Raw genomic sequence first — 20,839 nt, 5'->3', positions numbered from 1 at the left:
CACCTACAGCTGCTGTGAACCATGTTACACATTTCTTCCTGAGAAATGAACTATCATTTAGTATAAGGAAATAAATAGCAAAATTACATACCAAATGCTCCTTAGCAACAAAGCTCTTGTTTTCACACATTGTCTGTTCCGTACTCAGGTGTGAAGTCAGAAGCTCAGAGATCAGAGAAACCTGTGAAACGGAGAGTAATAATTGGCAAGATTTTTGGCATCTGGCGACAGTTTTTGCAAGCAAAGGCTTAAGAGCTGCAGGTTTGCTTCAGTGATAGGCTGCTCTCTCACAGGAAAAAAGTTAACACCTGCCATCAAAAGGGGACTAATATACTTGCTTTAATTAGTTGCTGAGTTTTAGTATATCCAACAACACGGTAGCTTGAAAATGACTGGGTGCATCCAAAATCTTGGAAAGCAAATGTTACAAAATCTGCCCAGCACAAATGGGGCCATGTTTCTGACGTATTATTACTAAAGCAGTCAAATCACAGCTGAATGCACTTGATAATCCCTTGGAACAAGAAGCACCAGGTTTAGTTACTGAGCTGAGGACACTGGATAAGTGAGTTAACCCCATCCTTAAAGCGTGCTGCTGGGAGGTGGTGATGCACACTGAGAACAGCATTGCTCAGATTTTTTCTTAAACACTGATAATGGTTCTAGATCTGAGGAAAGCCCTTTTGATCTCAGTGAGGGATGGCTGAATTTGTATCAGCACAACTGAGAGCAAACTCCGTACCTGAATGTGCTACTTGGAGAAAGTTTTTGTGTGATGGCATCTGAGAAACTGTAGCAACTGGAATTAAAGTATTTTACATATCCATTCATAAGATACAGCCCATAAATAGGGAAAGTAGGAAAACAAAATGTCAGCCAAACTGATTAAAAACCAAGTTTGAAAACTGCCTTACAAATGAAAGACACAATAGTAGCTTAGTGGTGAATGGTGATTTACTTTATGATTTGTAAACCATTTTATTTATCAATAGTTGAAGTTAAAAGATTATGCAAAAATAACAAAGATATGTGACTAGAAGGAATATATTATTGCTGCTGCCTGCCTGGATTCAACAAAGGAATTTTAGCCTTTGTCTTGTTTTTGATCACTGCAGAACAACTCCCCATCTAAAAACACAGTTGCCCTCTGGGCACAGGAGCAGACTTTTAGCTTCAGTTTCTGCATCCCCTCTTCACCAGCTCTAGGGGATTGAGTTAAATGGCCCTGATCAAGGAGGTCATCGGCTTCATGGGGTTTACTGGTGCAGCAGTACGTGACAAGCTTATGGTGCAGACACGGCTCAGTTACTAACCCCTGAAAATTCAATGACTTCTCAGAGAAGCCAAAGACTTTGAGTCCTGCCATTGAGTTCTCTTGCACAGCATCAAAGTGTTGCAAATAGGAGCCTTTGCGCTGTCAGTTCACTTTCTCCTAGGAATCTCTATGGGAAAGAAATTTTTCCTCTTTAACTGTTCCATTAGAAACTGCTGATGCAGAATCCATCAAACCCATTAAAAGTCCATTAAGTCTGCAAGGCTGCTTTTTGTTTTCCTGTACTGTCTAAAGAATTTGGAAGGCCACAAGCCATATGTTGCCTGTGGCAGATTAACCTGTGCTGGCTGGATATGGCTTATGGCTGCAATATCCTATATGCAATATGGATATGTGGTTTTGAAAGCTGACAGGATACAAGGCACTATTACTATACCAGGATTGCTAGGCCAGTGCCTTTGAATTATGTTACAGAAACATGACAGCAGTGTATGACAGACAACAAATGAAGGCCAAGATGTATGGCCCAAAATACACCATGCCACCGTGCATCAGAATGATTTTGAATCTGAGGCATTTGCTCTTTAGTCAGTTGTGAACTGTTCTCTCTTCCCTGTTGTCAACAAAGGACACTTAAATTATAACCATGTATATAATAAAATAAGTTGAAGATCAATGGTACTGAGTATGACAACTACCATGTATCTTAGCCTGAATGAAAAACCACATAGGATGAAAGTCCCAGAGCATTTTATGAACTTATATTAATGCATCAATTTCAAGATATTTGCAAAGGATAATTTCAGGTAACACCAGGTAATAGCTATTTCTAAAAGAAACCAAAGCACAGAGATCCTGTGCAACCTAGAATGACCAGAGGCTTTTGGCAGAGCAGACTTTGGCTAGGACACAGGAATAATCTTTGTAAACTCGTGTCACACCATATGAAAGGTCTAAGCCATGGTTACCCCAGCAAGCAATATGCAGTGATGATACTTTGATGAAACCTCATAGCACCCTGTTGTGACCTGGTGATGTTGAATAAACATGCAGCAACTCAGCCACTTGCAGTAGCAGGCAGACACACCTGGTAGAGCACAGAGGTCAGACACCAAGTGTGTGAGATGCTTGTCTAGCTTGTTATGGCCTCCTGGGAAATTCGTTTGGTTTGGTTAACTTGACTTTTAAATGCAGGCATCCTACGGAAGGAAACTTCCGTGAATGACAAGTCTGATGTATTTAAACAAAACCTGCATTTTGAAACGCAGAACTCCAAATGTGATTAAAATGCAGGTTTTCCAATGTATATTTCATTAAGGCTAACCATGAGCAATCCTTTTAAAATATTTCCTTTGATGGCTGGCTGTTTATTTGGATTCAGTGAATGCAGGTTTGGTGAAAGAGGGTGTCAAATAGGTCAAGAGGCGAGACAGACACTGTGCCCTGGAAATTCAAGCCTTTATTATCCGGTCTCCATGGGATTTCCTTTCCTACATGGAAAAATGTGTGGTAATGCCATAGCAACAACAAAGGAACAAACATAGCAGGACATGTCTTTGCTGTTTAAGGCTTAGTAGGCTGGGTTTTTTAAATGATTGCATTTCCACAACAGTTATTTTGCTTAAAGTAGTATAAACAATGAAAATCTGAACTAAAAGCACAAGAAATGAGAATGAACAGCTTTCCATCTTCTCTTTGAGGATCTGTCTGTGAGGCAAAGGATGTCCTATAAATGCTAAGGACAAGTTGAAAAATCCTCGTTTTAATTTTAAACTGATTCCTCTCCCTCATCTCCTACCAAACTAATGGAAGAAGCATCCTTAAACCCAATGATAACCCCCTCACCCTGTGTGCGTAAGCACAGCCGCCTGCAGCTAGCTACACATATTCTCTGCTAGCCAGTTCCCACAGACAAAGTCTACTGCCTGCTTGCTGTGCAAAAGGACTGATTAAGGATTCAGGGGCTAAATGGCTGAGGACATCTGGGATGTCTGTGGAGACTCACAAAACTGGAAGAGGTTCCACACACTATAAAAATGGAGAAAAGTCTTCAAGTGCCAACTTTGAAGGCTGGGCAGCTCCCTAGGGGCAAAGTCCCTCCCTCAGATGGCAAAGGCCAGTTTCTGTGCAGTATATATGCCAGCAGGACATACAGGAAGGCATAAGCTGTTTCATATGGAATTCATCCAGTATTTCACAGGAATCCATGACTCACAAACAATATTTTGAAGCCTTTGCAAATGGTAGATCAACATGATTTATCAAAATCAGGTAATAATCATGGCACAGATCTGTCAGCAGCTCCAGAGGGAAGTTTTGCAGCCCTCCTATAACCTTTAAGATCCTTGACATGAAATGCAAGGCATCCTGAGCTGTTTCATAACCTTATTCGTAACCTTCCTTTCACAAGCCATTATTCTTCACACAGCAAGCTCAGATAGCAGGGCCCATCAGCACCTGTCACAGAAGAGGTCTCAGCTTAAAACTCACAGTTTAGCTGTCTTATTTCAAACCAGCTCTTTATCAGAGGAGACCAAAGTCATGCCAAGATAAGACAAGATGGATGGATGTAAGAAAGAAAAAAAATCAATTCAATTTTCAGGAAAAACTACTAACTACATTTTGTAGAGTTACTCAGTTTGTGCTGGAGTAAATCCAAGGCTAGATTCCAGAGCCTTCATTTGCAAACCTATTCTACATACTCGTCATGGTCTCTGCAATACTGTTCCACTGACGTCAACTTCTGCCCACTCATTCTGGTCTGCCTGGGAACCTCAATTAGTCATTGGATAGAGCGTTGTAATAACTGCTTTATAGTTTAACTGTTTCACTCAGATCACCTCCCAAGGGAGGGCACCAAGCATCCAAAATTCCCTGCTGATATGCAGAGGGAACAAGTGCTCAATATCTGCCCAGGACCAAGCCCTTCAATCATCTTCTTTGAAGCTTAAATCTTAGCTCATTCAGGCTCTCATCACAGAACGCCAGTGTTTAATCTGTAATTTACCTAGGATGTATTACAGTGCCTCTGATTGCACTATATGCTCCTTTGAAAAGAATAGGCGAAGTTGGGCAATATCCAGAGCCCATCAAAAAAGCCAATGGCACGAGGTCCTAACATGCCTCGATGAGAACGACCGACTGACTAACTCACAGATAGGGTTTTGTTCAAAAGGCTCCTTCATAAAGAATAATAACTGCACTAATAGCATGAGTTCTCTAATAGCTCAAAACATGTTAAAATTATTTCAGTAGGCATACAAAGAAATATTGTGAGATTAACACTTAACAGATTGAAAACATCTGGGTTTAGAAAATGGATTGGCGGGACAGCCAGCTTTTGCATGGCTTTGCAGGGTTATTTCCCCCTTCGGATTAATCTACTTGACTACAGAATAAGTATTTTTCTGACCTGCCAGCAGAGACAATATTAATAGTTTCTAATTCTTTAGTCAGCAGAACAATAAGGTGAATGCATGCCTGGGATTGGGTAGAGGGGAGTCTTTATGATCCTCCAGCATCCCTTTAAATTCTCCTTCTGTCACTTGCAACAAAACAGGCACTTTTTGGTATGGAAAACACATGGTACACAAAGAAAAAGGAAAAACAAGCCTGCCAGCTTTAAATGCAGAACTGCACTCAGATTTATGGGGTTATGTCTCAGAAACAGAATAACAGCAGATATCTTTTTATGGGTGATTGGGAAAAAGTAAATGTATTTCATGCTATCATACAATGGTTAGTGATCTCGGGGAGATAATAGATGGACTTTTTTTCATTAAAATGCCATTTGCAAATGGAATAGGTGGGAGGAGCCATTGACTTGATAGTGGTAAATGACCTGATCACAGGTGAATAATAATAATTGTGCATTGGCAATGATCGGTGCCAACTTGACAGATAGCTCGGATCTGACCTGTAATATTTGGCATCAAACCTCATTTCTATGCATCCAGCTTCATGCCTTCTATCTTTATTACCCAGTGCATTTTCTTTTCTGAGAGCAGTCTGATTGCTACTAATCTTCTAGCCTGTAACCTAATGCTCTCTCCCTAAATGAAGTCCCCATATTGTTGATAAAGAGTCATTGTGTTCGCTTATCTCCCTCCTCTCCAGAAGTGATAGCAGGAAATCTGACTTCTCAATTAACCTGTGCTGAATTAGAATCTTTATGATCGAATTGGTTGACGTGATTTTTTTTTAATCTGGATTGCTCGAAACTCAGTGAGAATTAGGGTTTGTGAAACTCACCAGAGCCTCTTTCTGTGTGTCAGATTGCTGGGGTGTACACAAATGAGAAGCCATTTTTCTGTCATTCTTACAAATTGCTTTTCTTTCTGAGATTTTATAAGGAGGAACGAACATGGCACTGTGTTGCAGGGAAAGCAACAGAAATAAGATCACTTACACAATGGAAAAATAATGGATGTTTTACAGATATAGCAAACAAAGGTGAATATAGTATAAATATGTCTGTAAGACAGACCCTCCACAAATTAATTAAAGTGATAATTTAGAAGGTATTTTTCTGGGATGCAATAATATATGTTGGCATGTAAGAATGAAGACATTCAAAACCCAGTGTGCTTATGTCACCTGCATGTTTTCCGAAATAGTCTTTTCTGATTAAAACCATCTATCTCTCACAAATGCCACATCACATTTGGGAATCTCATCAAAGGATACGGAAAAAGTAAATGAGTAAATAGTCCAGAGAGGCAGTTTCCAACTGAGCCAGGCCAGGAGGCACATGGTCTGCTGGGCTGGGAGCACGTCCAGCCCATCAGCCCTGACACAGCACAAATGCATGGGCTTTCCTTTGCTCTGCCCCACTGCAGCTGCATGGGCTCTCTGGTACACAGGCATCCTTCTGCTGTCACAACTGCTTTATCAGATGAGACCTGGTGTTAGATGCTGTCTTCCCTGTGTGGCTTTGAGTTCAAGTAGGGCTTAACCTGCAGGCATAAGGCTTACTCTAATTCCTTGGCATTTTACATAGATAAACCAAGAAGTTTAATTACAGAATGTTTAATTAGAGACTGTGTTTAAGATCATCAAAATGTCTCCTACATTAAGAAGCACATTAATTCCATTAAAATATGGATACCTAAGGAAAAAAAAAGATTCAGAGGCTAAATGGAACCTCTCTCATTACAACTTCACTCTACTGATGCTGTTTGAGTTTTGATGGGAAGGGCACTGGCAGCAGGTCCAAGTCTGATAAATACATTTCCATTTGAGATTCCACCTGTAATTATCCACTGTAGGAACATGAGGACTTAAATCAGCGTGTCCTGGATATCTCCTCTTTTCACCAAGTAGATAATTCAAACATTTTTCTTCAAACAGGGATGCGTACCTATAGCTGCATGGAGGGCTCATCTCCACTCTTGTTAATCTGGTGAGAGAAAGCCTGCACTAATACACACAGAGGGCAGTACGAATCACATTTTCCGTATCTCCATGGCAGATTGAAGCACAAACTTAAACTAATGCCATAACATAACGCAACAACAAAAATAGGGACGCAACACTAAAGTTTAGTCTATATTTTACAAAAAAAAAAAAAAAAAAAAAGTGAGGATGGATATCAGTAAAGGTTTTTGACATTTGCTTCAAAAATTGAGACACTGCCTTGAAAAATTAGCTCTTGTTTTCTGAAGATTATGGCTAAATAATGACATTGCTTTGCAATGGTTTTTAGGTAGTTGTGATTGTAGGTGAAAATTCTTACTAATCTTTACACCTCGTACATAGATCTCTTCATCAGGAATTGTTGCCTGAATACACACCCTATCTCCCATGTGGAATATACCCTGTAAAACTCCAGCTTAGAAGCGAATATTTTAATAAAAATACTACTTTGCTGAAGATTTCAGCAGATTTCAGTGAATGCTTTCTCTTCCAGCCAGGATTTATGATTTCTTTTTTTATATTCTGTTTAAATTCACATTATTTCAGGACCATTTTATAATGTTTACATAGCATTTCAAAGCACCTCCCAGTAAAAAGCCATCAAGGTAATCTACGGCACTATAAATAAGAAACTTTTTTAAGAAAGTCCTTGAGTCATTTTGCTGTAATGACAGCAGGCCTCATTAAACAGCTGCATATATGGCACAGATTGGGGACATTTGAAATGCTGGCGTGCCTGCATTTTATAACACCCCCAAATGTGACCCCTGGGAACACAGCAGCAACAGAGATGCAGGACTCAAATTTGATTGCAAAAGGAGCAAAAGCGTCAAATTTGGCCTCTCTCTGTGGTGTGGGATGGTCTGGGCAATGGCTGGGTGCTGCCTCCCTTCACCTCTGCTTAATGCTTCATTACTCACCTCCCCCTAACCCACTGTGCTCAGCAGGGTGACATTGTCTTATGTGTGACAGCCACACAAGGCTCTTTTCCTAAAGGAAATCCCATAGCTGTTTTGTCCAGGGTCTCCCAAGTGGTGCGTGTCAGTGCCTTTCATGCGGGCACTTAGCTCTGGACGAGCATGCGTTTTTCAGATGTGCAGTTTTTGTGTAGTGACTGCTGCAAAAAGCAAGCTGCAGGCCGTGTGCGTAAAGGTGCACCTTGCATCTGGCCTTACTGCTTCTGTGCAATGAAGTGTCCAGTTCACCTGCTTATCAGGAATAGTAGGACCATGCTTGCTCTGAAGGGCATTCTCCAAGTCCTGCTATGGGTTCTCATGGCAAGTCCCACCTTCCTGGCATCCTCCTCATGGGTCAAGGTGCGCAGATTTCATAGATATGGATGCAGAACTGAGAGAAAGGATCTAATCTTTTCTTAAATTGGTGAAATTTTTACATTTCTCTTTGACAGTTTCTTTCAGTCTTTAGAAATCCAAGGCTGTGCTAGGCTCACTGTGGCAGCCTTATACATGTATAATAGTGCTCAGTGCACTATTTATTTATTAACAGTATTTTATAAACCATTTCAATGAACACGAATACCTGGAAAGTATAATCACCATTGGAGGTCTTTTCCAACGTTAACAATTCTATGATTCTATGATTGCTATAGAAACTACTTGATAAAAACAGCTGTCTGCCTTGCACACAAAAGCTGACCTGTTCCCAGGACACAGGCTGCCCTGGCACTGCCCCCAAAGCCAGCAATGTACTGCCTCACTCAGATGAATTCCCCGGAAAAATGGTTTGTGTCAATGCTGATAAGGGAAGTGGTGTGAGGGGCAGGCAACAGATGTCACAATTTAAGCCTCTAAATCCTACTGATATTAGTCTGGAGAGAGGAAGCTAGTTTTTCTGACTCAGTGGTGTGTTGAGGCTTTAAGGAGAATACCAAATACACCTGGAGCTGTGGCACACTCAGCCCAGGTTACGCAAGATCATGGCATGGATGCAGCTGTGTCCTCTGCACTGCCCATATCTCTTGCCCATAGAAGGAGCCTCAGTCATCCTACTCTGAAGTTGTCCAAAAAGCAGCAAGAGCAATGCAGGTGCTGCTGATGGATTCACTGATAATTGTTTGTGTATTCTAGCTCTGCCATCCCTCAGCAAAATAACTATTAGGAAAAAAAGTGGTAGAAGTGTAAGAACAGGAGACCACAATTTTAAAATGCAGTTTGTTGTATACATGATTGAGAAATCAAGCTTGAGAGGATTTTATGAGAAGAAGCCAAGAGAATCCAGTTGAGCACTTGTTCAATTAAGCTGCTGAAAGTTCAACTCTTCATTCTATGGAGGCAAAACATTTGAGTCGGGACATCCAGGGGTTTAATTTTGTAATTTAGCACTGGGCAATCTGGACTACAAATTTATCTGCAAGTTGTTGTACAAGGGCTGAGGGGTTTGATCCTCCATGGGTCACTGAACACAGGTAAGTAATTTTATAAAATAATGTTCCTTCAGCCCTTCACTGTGTACAGAATACCAGGCTTCCAGACTGCTGAATTAAAGCTGTAAATTTGAACTGTCAAAGCCAAAAGATGTTGGACCAGGCAGCAGGTACTTTTATGACATTTTCTTATTACAAGCACTGAGATGCAATTGCTCATAGAGAGCATTAAATCAAATCATGGACTGAAGCTGCGACAGAAACACCCCAGCTTCCTGCCTTACCACATGCACTGCCAAAATACTTGCCATTAACCTGCGGGGCCAGGGAACTGGAAAGTGGAGATGCTTTTCTTTTGGATGGATCTTGCTATTCGAGGTTTAACAGCGCACTCATGTCTAACCAGTTACAAGTATCTTAATGAACTTAAGCCTATGAAGTAACTCTTCGATCACACTTTCAGGATAGCATCTCCTGCACTGCCTGGTCATGTACGTGGTGAGAGACACTATGCTCCCAAAATAGCATCACCCGGAGAGGAGCAACCATAGCTGCTAGCCATGTCCAAAAACAAAGCAGAAAGAATGATTTGACAGAATTAATGATGCAGATACTGTTAGAAGACTACTACTGTGCTGAACTGACTACATATTGGCTATACAGCTATGGGTTTGTGTCTTCCGCAACCCAAGAAGTCCTCAGTAGTTGCATATAGCAGAGCACTGTTGTTGAGAGAAGTTTAACTGTTTGCATGGAGTTAAAGTTTTTATGTGGACACATCTCTTGGGACAGCAGAGAAAGATACCGTGCTATCAGCATCGTTCAGCCAGGCCTTGGGTTCCCAATCAAAGGAGTTTATTTGCCTTTTGTTGTTAATTGCTCCACTTGTTCCTTCTTTGTAGTCAATCAAATTTACTTTTGTCTGTAGATCCAGTAATTACATGTTCTTGTTTTTATGCAGGGCTAATAGACCACCTAAGGCTTTGTGTAAATTAGTTAATGTTTTCTCCTCCAAAGCTGGCATTTCTCCTGTATTATGGTGACAGGTGCAAAATGTTCCTTGCAAAAGCATATGGCAAATTGATGAAGTACAGCAAATGCGTATGGGTTTTTGAAGGACAGGGTTAAAGAAGCATGTTCTTCATGATATCAATGAGCACAGTGTTGATTTTGTAGTTCTTAAGTAGCTTGAAATGCCTTAAAGTTGCTACTGCAAAAGCAGATATCTCAGAGGAAAAAAATGTTGTAACAAACATGGAGGGAAAATAATAATTTCAAGAGGTGCTTAAGCCAAGTGGGAGTGGCCACATTGGGCAAAGAGGCTAAAACGGAGCATGGATCAGCATCTGCCTTGCATTAAAAAGGCAAAACTGTGGAGCAGAGTTTTTAGGCCAACCAAATAAAAATAAAGGATTGTGTTGGGGAAGATAAACTGTAAGTACTTTGTCACTGTAGCTTTGAAAATGCCTGTTGTTGTTGAATATTAATCTGCTAGTCATATTGCAAGAGAACTGTGGTTCTCTGTAGATATCTGGGGGCAAAACCTGGCCTAATGAGGTCAGTGGCAACATTCCTGTCGACGCAGTACAGGCAGGATTTTATTCCAATTCTTTAATTGTTTTTATTTCCTGTAAATAATCCCTGCTAGAATTGGAAAACATTTAAAGTGAGGTTTTATTCCTGAGTGCATAACTCTAATGCATTAAAAAATCGGGAGCCAAACTAAATATCTGCTGTTTTCCAATTACGTTTCAGCCTTCCCATTTATTTCTGTTGTTCCTCTTTCTCATGCTATTTTGAAAACAAAAAATCCACATTTTCTGACAATTCTGGGATGCCCATAAGGAGGAACAAGTACTCCTTACTCCACCTAAAAAATCCCTACTGTGTGCTCAGGCAGCACAGGGATTCAAGAGCACAGCTTTTTTTCTAGTTCAGCTTTGGTTCCCTTGACTTTCTGCTGATCCCATGAAATCGAAAAAGCAAGTGGAAAAAAGCTGAAAGATCCCATCACATTTTCTCCAATTTAAAGTACTAACTATCATGTTATGTAAAAGCCTGAGGTAAGCCTCAAAGTTGGATCTCTTACACAGCAATTTCCTTGAAGAGTTATTGGATCACATTTTCATATGGCTTTCTTCTGCATACAAGTATCTTATTGCATCTGTTTATCCCAGTGACCTGGAATTCATTTATTTGACAAAGACATTTCCACGACTGAGCTTCCAAACGTACAGAGAAAAGTATGACACATCTGCTTTTAGTTTGTTCTCTCTGTGGCTCATTTGCAAACGAACACTAGAGAAATACGTGTACAGCACAGAGGTTGCACATCGTTACTAGCAAACACCAGGTAGCAAACTTCAAGGTGGCAACAACCCTGCCAAACCACAAAATTAATATGACTGTGATGGAGTGTGGGAAGCACTGCAGTTAGGGGGCGGGCAGTGTTTCTAGGGTACTAATGAAAAATCCTTTAAATCTTCTATCTTGTTCCCAAGACCCTTCCACTGTAATCAGACACTGTAGTGGGGACCTTATGTCCTCCCCCTCTCTAAGCAAGCAGCAGTGATTTCTTAGTTGGGAAGTCGACTCGCATACACTTACAGCTGCTGAAATGAACGTGGGGCCTCTTTATGCCTTCATGAGACAAAACCCTAAAGGAATTAGGATGGGGAACAAGTGCCATTATATCCCAGCACTGTGCAGAAACTTATTCCTTTCTTGGAGGGAAAAATAGTTAAACGAACGGAAACTTTTGAACCCTGATGGCTGCTGTATGCATTTAAGATTCATCATTTGCTGTGCCTTGATGCACATCACTTCTGGCAGAACAAATGAGTATTTCCCTGATTAATCAGTAGTCCTCAGGGGACTGCTCTTTCTGCACATACATTATGATTATTAAGAAGTCATACTGTCCTGTGCTTTTTGCAGCATATGGAAAATGCAAAGTAAATTGTGCAAAATATGCTAGGTTTATTAGATACATTTCTCTGTATCTCTTTCAGTTATGGTGTAATTTGGTATCCTGAGATGATGAATGGCATAATTAACTTAATTTTTTCTGTGCTGCCCCATAAACGTTATTAACTCAAACATGCAAGAAGATGGAGATGCAATGGAGTTATTTTTGTCATCCCTGAAGGAAGCCCCTGTCATACACTAACCAGCCCAGACACAGTGCCTGCCTGGGGCATTTCTCCTTGCTGTGCTGTAGGGCTGGCAGTGCCGGTGCCTGCAGCAAAATGGGGATCCCAGCTCCCAGCAGGGTGGCAGGAAGCTGGGCAGGCACAGCTGAGCAGGGATGCCTGAAGCCAGGCTGCACTCACCTCTAGAGCCAGGAAAACCCAGCTGCATCATGGGCGTTCCTCCCAACAGCATCTTTACACCCCCACAGACACTCAGTAACCTGCCAAACTCCAGCACAGACTCACTGGATGGTTTGCCACGCTCCCACTGCTCTCCTGGCTCAGCTAACCCTACCCACAGCTGAAGTACTATAGGGGACAGCTGTGATTGGCAGCATCTTTGGCAGGACTAGCATAGCTTGGGCCCAGCTGTGACACAGGGGCAGGGCAGAGGGTAGAAACCTTTACTATACTGGAAACAACAGCTTTCACTTTGCAGGCAAATTACTGGTTAAATCACATTTGACAGACTCCAGAGTAATTGCTGTGTGAGCAGCCCATGGATTTAGGAGGCTGGCGCGACAGCGTGTTCAGCTGACAATTAGGTGGCTCATCCCATCAAAGGAAGTGTCTCTTGCCATCGTATGGTATTGGACACCTAATTAAATAGCAAATGAAAGTGAACAGAACTCCTTTGCACTAGCAAAACTACCTAATTCTGGTACTGCACAAGGCTTGTGCTACTGCAAGATAGATGAATGGCTTTTGGGCCATGGGGTGCATCTCCTGCCTGACAAGCACATCACTTCTGAAGAGGAGCCATTGTGCCCTGCAGATCATGGAGCAGTTCTTTTCTTTCTTTCCTTTCCTCCATCTTCAGGTTCTGCTTTCCATGGAAAGGAGACTCAGGCCTGCAGGGCAGACAGACACATTTCAGCAGGCACTGATGAGAACAGCCAATGCAAGGCTGTTTTCTGTGTCCTGAGCTGAGACAGATGGAGAGAAAGGTGTCCCAGGGCTGGCTGGCAGCAGGACCTTTTACTTTGCTCTGTCTAACACACGTGAGCATCAGCAGATCCTGCTGCCAACAGTTATCGCTTGCTGAGACTGAGCTGAGAGGTGGCTGCACAGGAAAGCAGCTGTTAAATGCTGCCTGCGTCTCCTCTGCAATCACAGTGCTTGAGTGGCCCTGCCACTCTGAGCTCTGCAGGGCACTTGGAACCAAAATGAAAGGAAATGGGAAACCGTGGCTCCATTATTTCAACGCAGATTGCACAGAAGTTAGCGTGCTGCTAGAGGAAGAGTTTCGGTCCTTCCCAGCTGACCTGAGACCTGTGCTCATCTGCAATCATCTTTTGTTTTAGGAAAATGAACAGAACCAAACCTGCTGACAGGGATAAACTTCCACAAATCTTGTCTCATAGAAGAATTTCCACTAATGCTTTTCTCACATGAAAGAGAATTTGTCTGTGTAATATTGTTCCCTGATGGGCTTATATTGATTTATTTTTTAAAGATCAAAATATACGATGCAATATTCTTGAAAAATTAGAAAAACAAATCAGTCTGTAGCTCGACATAATATCTCACTTAAAAAATGCTAACTAAAGACCAAGTGAAAGGGAAGAGAAATATATATATATTTTTTATTACAAGCTAAAGACTGAGCTTAGAAATTAGCTTCACTTCCCTGACCTGCTGGACTGGAGGGCACTGCATTTCTGGCGCTCACATGTTAACAAGGTCATCTGCACTCCCAGGAGAAACTGAGAATTCATAACTGAAATTTCAGCAGATAAAAATAAAACAGAGAATGAGAGTGATTTGCAGCTTCTTTACATACAAATATACACAGATTTCCAGTGCACATGTCCCTCTCTATGATCGGGGTCTTAAGTAGTTTGTTTATTAAGAAAGATCAATGCTTGTTTTACTTAAACATTTCAGCTCCCCTTAAAAAAGAAAGTATAGAAAATAAATACATTTCAATGTCAGAAGATCCATAGCAGTGCTATTCTCTGTATTAATAAAACAAAGGGAATAATACAGATGTCCTTGAGAGTAACTGTTTCTTACAGAGATAAGATGGTGATTAATGGGAAATTTGTTCTTGCCAGAGGTGGCTATCAAGTAAAGTAAATAAATGGAATAGTTCCATTCTTGCAGTCTACCTACCATAAATATTATTACTCTGGAAATAGGAAACTGTAATACTACTGGCCAATCAAAGGTTCAAGATTCTGAAAACATCCTTGCCCCTTAGGTTATTCTATTGGTGCCATCATTTACTATGATGCCACAAAGAAAAAAAAATGGCATGGCAACCAATTCAATTTAGTTTTAAAATAATTTCTAGGATATAATGTTATTTTCTGATGGTGTCATTGAGCCTTGTCAAAATTAGCTAAATATGTTAACCTTAAGAAATGGAACAGCCTTTATGAAGCTGGATTTTAAACCTGATAAAGTGTTTAAAAAAAAATACAGGCTATGTCCCTTCTAATGCATTTTTAAGAGATCTGCCTATAGAGTCCTGCGGCAGCTCACCTTCTTCCTAAGCACTCAGCAGGATGCAGAATACTGCTAGGAGGCACCAGCCTCCTGCAGTTCTTCTTAGCATTTGCCTGAAGTTACTGGCACAAGAGACGGAGGATTTTCAGTGCTACCTTAACTGGAGATATTAAAAAAACCTCCTGCACAAAGAGGGGATTCAATCATCCTCATAGTTTATTTATAGATTTTGTATTTCATGGTCCAAATATATTAACTAAGTTATTCTGTCAAGAAGTATAAATGATGATCATTTGTTAGCTGAACCACTTGAATAATTGTATCAAAGTGTAATAAAGTTATTGAAGGGATTTATTAACCTGATGAAGTAACTCATTAAATCCTTCAAATGCATTAATGAAGGAGGAAGCATGGGTCCTTTCGGTATAATTGAAGATAGAAAATTGTGCAGCAGACCCAACCTGATAAAAATGGTCAGATATCCCAAATCACTTTTATTTAGCTAGTCATTTGGGGCATTTCTATCACTACTGTGGATTTCTATATTATTTTTCTAACCTAAGTATCTCTGCCTCAGAACTCAAATACTTCTTTTCTTTTACTATGACCTAAAGTTAAATGTGTATGTTTATGAGTTGGGAGCTGAAGCACACATCAGTCAACAATGGGCTTCTTGCTCCATGCAGCAGAGAAGGGACATGAGCCAGAAGCGGCTTCTTTAAGCACAACAGAATTGCAAAATGTCATAGTTGGCAGGGCCCATTGCAACCAATGACTTGCTCAGGTACCTACTGACTTGCTCAGGTACCTATAAATTATGTCTGCAGTGGGAGGTAAAGAGCCTGGAGGGCTGGAGCCAAAATGTTAGCATTAATTCATTTGCACAGGTGGCAATCAGTACAGGCAACCTCTGCTCAGAAAAAGCTGGACAGTAAAAAGAGCGTGCATTGACTGAAGAAGGACAGGTCAGCGTGCAGCATGCTGGCAGACTTGTCTGAGGATCAGACCTGGGATGACCTGCAGAGTTACCGGACTGCTTTCAGTGAAATAGCAGTTGCATTCCCATTTCCTATCTGCAGAGCATCTAGGGTTAAGCCACAGGTGATTATTTTTATAACAGTTTTAAAGATTAGGAAAACCGCTGCATTGATACAAGCTGCACTTCTCAGGTTTGCAGCATTCCAAAAAAAAAAAAAAAAAAAAACCTTCCAAGTACGCAGGTAGAATTTACCGTTGGAGGTGCAGCTATAACCAACTTCAGTAGGACGTAGCCAACCATATGGCTACAGCTGTGGCACCTGGGCTGTAAAAAGAGGGGAGCTCTGGAGAAGACAATTATTTCCAGCACTCCTTGTGGTGCTGCTGATTTATAGTGTGCTGGAATCAGTAGCATGAAATGAGGGTTGTTACAGAACTGTTTTTTATGATCAGGTGGCAGTACATGTACTTCTGCTGAGTGATGAGATTCACAGGACTAGGATGTCTGAGAAACAGAAAACACTAGTTTCGACCCCCTGTCAAAGAGTTTTTATTATAAGGTACGAAAACATGCAATTTGTGTCTTTCTGGCAACTCTTGTGTCCTGGGAAAATGGAAGCTGATCTTTGTAGCTTAAATCAATTAGAAGAAGGATCTAGGATGCCTTTTTTGTTTTAAGAATGTATTTTTCATGGTTGCATTCCATATAAAATGCTGTTCTGTCAGGGATACTAATCACTATTCAGCCACTTATGTAAAATACATGTCTCTGAAAGAGGTAATGAATGCAATATCCCTGAGGCTTGAAGACTGTTGGGATGTAAAGTGCAACTGTAACGAAGTGAGATATGAGCATTACTCTCAGGCATCAGGCCTCCTGCTACCACTGACTCAGCTGCCACATCGTGCATCTCAGTGATGTGGGTGACAAGATATAGAATGTGCAAAGTCAAAATAAATTCTCTGTACAATGCCTTTACAATAAGGTCACCTCTGATGTAAGGCTAGCATTTAATGGCTACCAGCTTCATTATAAATCTGTTTTCATGAGTGTCTGCTCTGCTTAAATGGTGAGTCTTGGGAGAGGTGAAAAAATTGATTTAAAACAGACCTATGAGGTCTGATCAGGTTGGGAAGAGAAGGGAGCAAATGTGTCACGTCGAATCGTGACATTTCAGGTGATCTACGCATCACTGCCCATCTTTTGGACCTCATTCCCTGTTCTAAATAGCTATTTAAGAACTTGGAATTGACAGCCAGAGCAGGAGCCAAGACCTGCTGCATGTAGGCTGTGCAGAATCTCCCCTTCCCAGGCAAGCTGGCTCCTTGGGAGAGACAATATGCTACAAGGGGACGTGTCCGCTCCCTCACTGCTTCCAGCTGCACATGGACCCAGGCTGATACTATTCTTGCTAGGGAACGCATTGGATGGTGAGTTGAAGCTGCACTTATTCTTAACCAAAAGATCACAAGAAGAAGTATTGATTAAATTTTCAGTTATCAATTTAATTCCCTGCCTGTGCTGGACAGCATGCTAGTTCTGGCATGGATAGGTTAAGAGAAGCAAAGCATTTGCCACCTTTATTTCTATCGGTAGAAATGGAGCTGAGCAGCTAACCAATGTGCATTGCTTAGAAAATATGTACCATATTATGTTTACCTAAAATAGAGCAACTGAAATATGCATTTTTTATTAGCACTTCTTAATCGTTGAATAAAATTAAACATAGATAAGGGAATGCAGGCACATTGCAGGCACAATACATCTTGAGCATGCTGCTCTCATCTAAAGTATCCAACACTTAAATGTGTCAATATTATATTATTACTCTGCTTCTGTGTTTGGTGTTCTGAAAAGAGATGAAGTGAGCATGACTTACACAATTTCCAATAAATTAAATAGAAAATATAAATAATTATTGAAGCAATTAAAAAAATAGGAAAATCGTAATGGCTTCCAAATTAGAGTGCATCCGACAGTCCCCATTTCTTAACTCTCTGAGCCTTGTAAAATTCTGTGTAACAATCTGCTATTCTGAGAACCGCTAGCTCTTGTCTCTCCCTTTTACAGTCTGCTAAATAGGCTGTATATCTTCTAACCTTGCTGATGACAAAATGCACTCCTTCACCATAGTCCACACAGTGCTAGATCATTTCAGGCTTTTTGAGTAAATGGCACGCAACTCTATAACTGCATGATTAGGCCCATAGATTACCAGATTACAACAATAAATCTTCACCATAGCTACCACTCACTTGGCAGAAATAGTGAAGTTTCATCATTTGTTCTCATGTAGAAAACATGCAGCAAAATGCAACCTCAAAGGTCACTGGGATGGCATTTTCTTTTGAGGCCCTTAATAAACTTGTAGCTAATGCAGCAATTACCAAGGCCAATTACCTCTATGTTGTCTTCAGAGAATTTCTTTTCCAAAGTCTGGGTAGTTAGATTCCACTTCCTTCAGTTAAAATGTGGGGTAGATTTAGCTACACTTTTCTGTAACAGGCTGTTTGTGCACTAAGGGCCTGTCTGCATGAGGAAGCTATGCCAACAGAACTTGAGTGGGGTATTTAAGTGGTACTAAAAAGATTTCTGCAAAAAAGGTGTGTGGGCACTCTTATTTCGGTGTTAGTTTTATTTAAAATAACCTCTTCCTGTTCCACCTCAGCTAAATACAGATAAACTGAAACGCTATAGTAATATTGTCCAGCTTTTTACATACATATATCTCTCAGTAGTTTTGCATATATATACATATATAAAAATAAAAGTTACTATATCTGATGCAGTACCTCAGCCTGTGAGCTGTAGTAACATACTTAGCATTTATTTATACACAGACTGAAACATTGTACAAACCAGTACATATCCTTTGTTAGCTAAGAAAGGATTTAGACTTGCTATGTAGCTTTCTTTATAACCACATTTATTTTATAGCTGCGAAGTGCTAACTTGTGAATTGCACCATTTAGAAAAGCTAGAAAAAGAACTGGTATAATCTACTTATTTGGCAGCAGTCCAGGACTGATACATGTTCTTCAAATCACAACACGTTTGACTGAAATGAAGCCAATGGAATAATTCTTTAAAAGGAGAAGAGCTAAACTGTAATATGTTAGAAGTGACTGTATCGTTATAACTAGTTCCAGGTCTTTGTTCAGAGGAAGACAGCGTCATTTTGACACCAAGTATATGGATATTATTATCACTTTTCCCTAGCTTCAATTTTGCTTTCTTTGGAGAAAACAATTGCTAAGGCTGTTTTCAAGAGTTTGAATTACGGGTACCTGACTCGCACCTGCTAGTTCTGAAGACGAGAATGGCATTTAATGGTGGTCCCTGTTTGCCTCACCCCTCAAATGTTTTGTTTCCATAACAGCAAGATTGTGTCTGCTTTAGTTTTATCTTTAATAAATCACTTTTCCAACCATTTTATTTATACTTAATTGACATTTAAAATGAGGCCTGCTGATCTTACATGTATTTCAGCTTTCACCAAATTTAGTCTAGGTAATTCCTCCTTTTCTGAAGTAGCCAAAGAAAATTGCTAATCTGTGGATAGCCCCAAAATGCCTCTTGTTTCTGCTTGTACATTCACATGCAGCTATTACCATGGAGAACAACAATTGTGACCTTGGATTTTATTTAGCATTGTCTTAAGGCTTCCAGTTGGTAGAAAAGTCTTAAATATATCTCATTTTTGTACAGGGGAACTTGCACTATGTACATACAAAATATCCTAAATGTAGTGACCCTTCAGGCATGCTATAAAAATACTTGCTAAGGAAGAGTGCTGGAAATTACTGAGAGTAGCCTAGCCAGTGCAGTAGGAAAAGAGATGATGCCTTTGAAGATTTCTGGCTGATTTACTGGTTAAAGGTTTTTCTCAGTGAAGCTCAGATATTAGCTGTATGTCTGGCTTTGTGTTAGGGTGTCTGTGGCTTTGGATCAGCATCTACCTTCTTATTTAAAATTATATTAATAAAATCAAATTAACATAAAGAAAAAGCTTAAGAGGAGCTAATGAAATTATTAGAGGACACTGTATAAACCTGAGGAAATGTTACTCAAAGTCAACTGAGTGTGCCTAAGAAGAATTGCCAGCTTTAAGTAGAGAGAAAATGGATTATATGTAAGAGGAAACTTTGTGATGAGATGAGTGAGAAAGTACAGATGCTTTGGTAGATTGCGTTTAGTCAATAAAAATGTTCCAGGAATAGATAAGATGGTAAAGTAATCTGTAACACGTTTGGAAGAATACCCTTACTGGCATACGATTCAGCCCTAACTCTCATGATTGATGAGAAGTCCTACACTCTTGCAATTAAACCATCACAGTCACAAGTATCATGAATATAATTTACTCCTAAAGTAAGCAAATTAAACTTCTGAGACCAAATAATCTTCTTACAGCAGGTAATTCCAGGAAGATAATTCAGGCACACAGCATTTTTTACTACTAGTAATCATTGTTACACATCATTTAAACACATTAACAAATACAATAAAATAAAACAATACCCCCTCCATGGTTCTTTTTGATCTTTATATCTGTGGACCATGTCTGGATTTCTGTCTCCAGATCTTTTCAGAGTTAAAACATTAGTATAGAAGGATACACATAATCTTAACCAAGATTTCACACTCCTGCCTCACGATACACAAAGCTGTTAAATTGTTTCATATCTTGAAAACTCATATCTTGAAAACTGGGGAAAGAAGTGGAAATGGAAATGGCCATTTTTTTGTGCATGGTATTTAAGACAGTTGTACATTAGTGCCCTCTGCACATACTCTAGAGAACTGCATTACTTTGTTTTGGTTTAAAATTAACAGGAAAATACATTGTGATTGATTTAAATACTTAAATAGTACTTCAGAAGATTAATGAAATGAATGAACCTGTGCAATGACAAAGAATTAAAATTTATTGTATTTTAAAATAGCAGAAAATGCTGCTTTTCCCTGAGTAGCAGTGATACTAATTCAGTATTATTTCCAATTATAATTGACAGCTTTTTGTATAGAATGCTCTCTTTCCCATACAAAGGACTCTAATGATAACCTGTTCCTGATAATAAAAGTTATTTTATTTAGAAATTGGCAAATTCATGTAGTTTTTTTTTTTTTTTTAAGAGGAAAACATT

General features: G+C 40.0%; 1 protein-coding gene across 1 annotated transcript in view; it reads left to right on the top strand.

Moving 5' to 3' along the window:
- Window positions 1–20,839, top strand: part of LOC118176196 (transmembrane protein 211-like) — a 63,242-nt gene that overhangs the window by 35,945 nt on the left and 6,458 nt on the right. The window lies entirely within an intron of this gene.

This window comes from Oxyura jamaicensis, chromosome 19 (assembly GCF_011077185.1).
Source record: "Oxyura jamaicensis isolate SHBP4307 breed ruddy duck chromosome 19, BPBGC_Ojam_1.0, whole genome shotgun sequence".
NCBI lineage: Eukaryota > Metazoa > Chordata > Aves > Anseriformes > Anatidae > Oxyura > Oxyura jamaicensis.
This window is presented reverse-complemented; position numbering and strand designations above follow the sequence as displayed.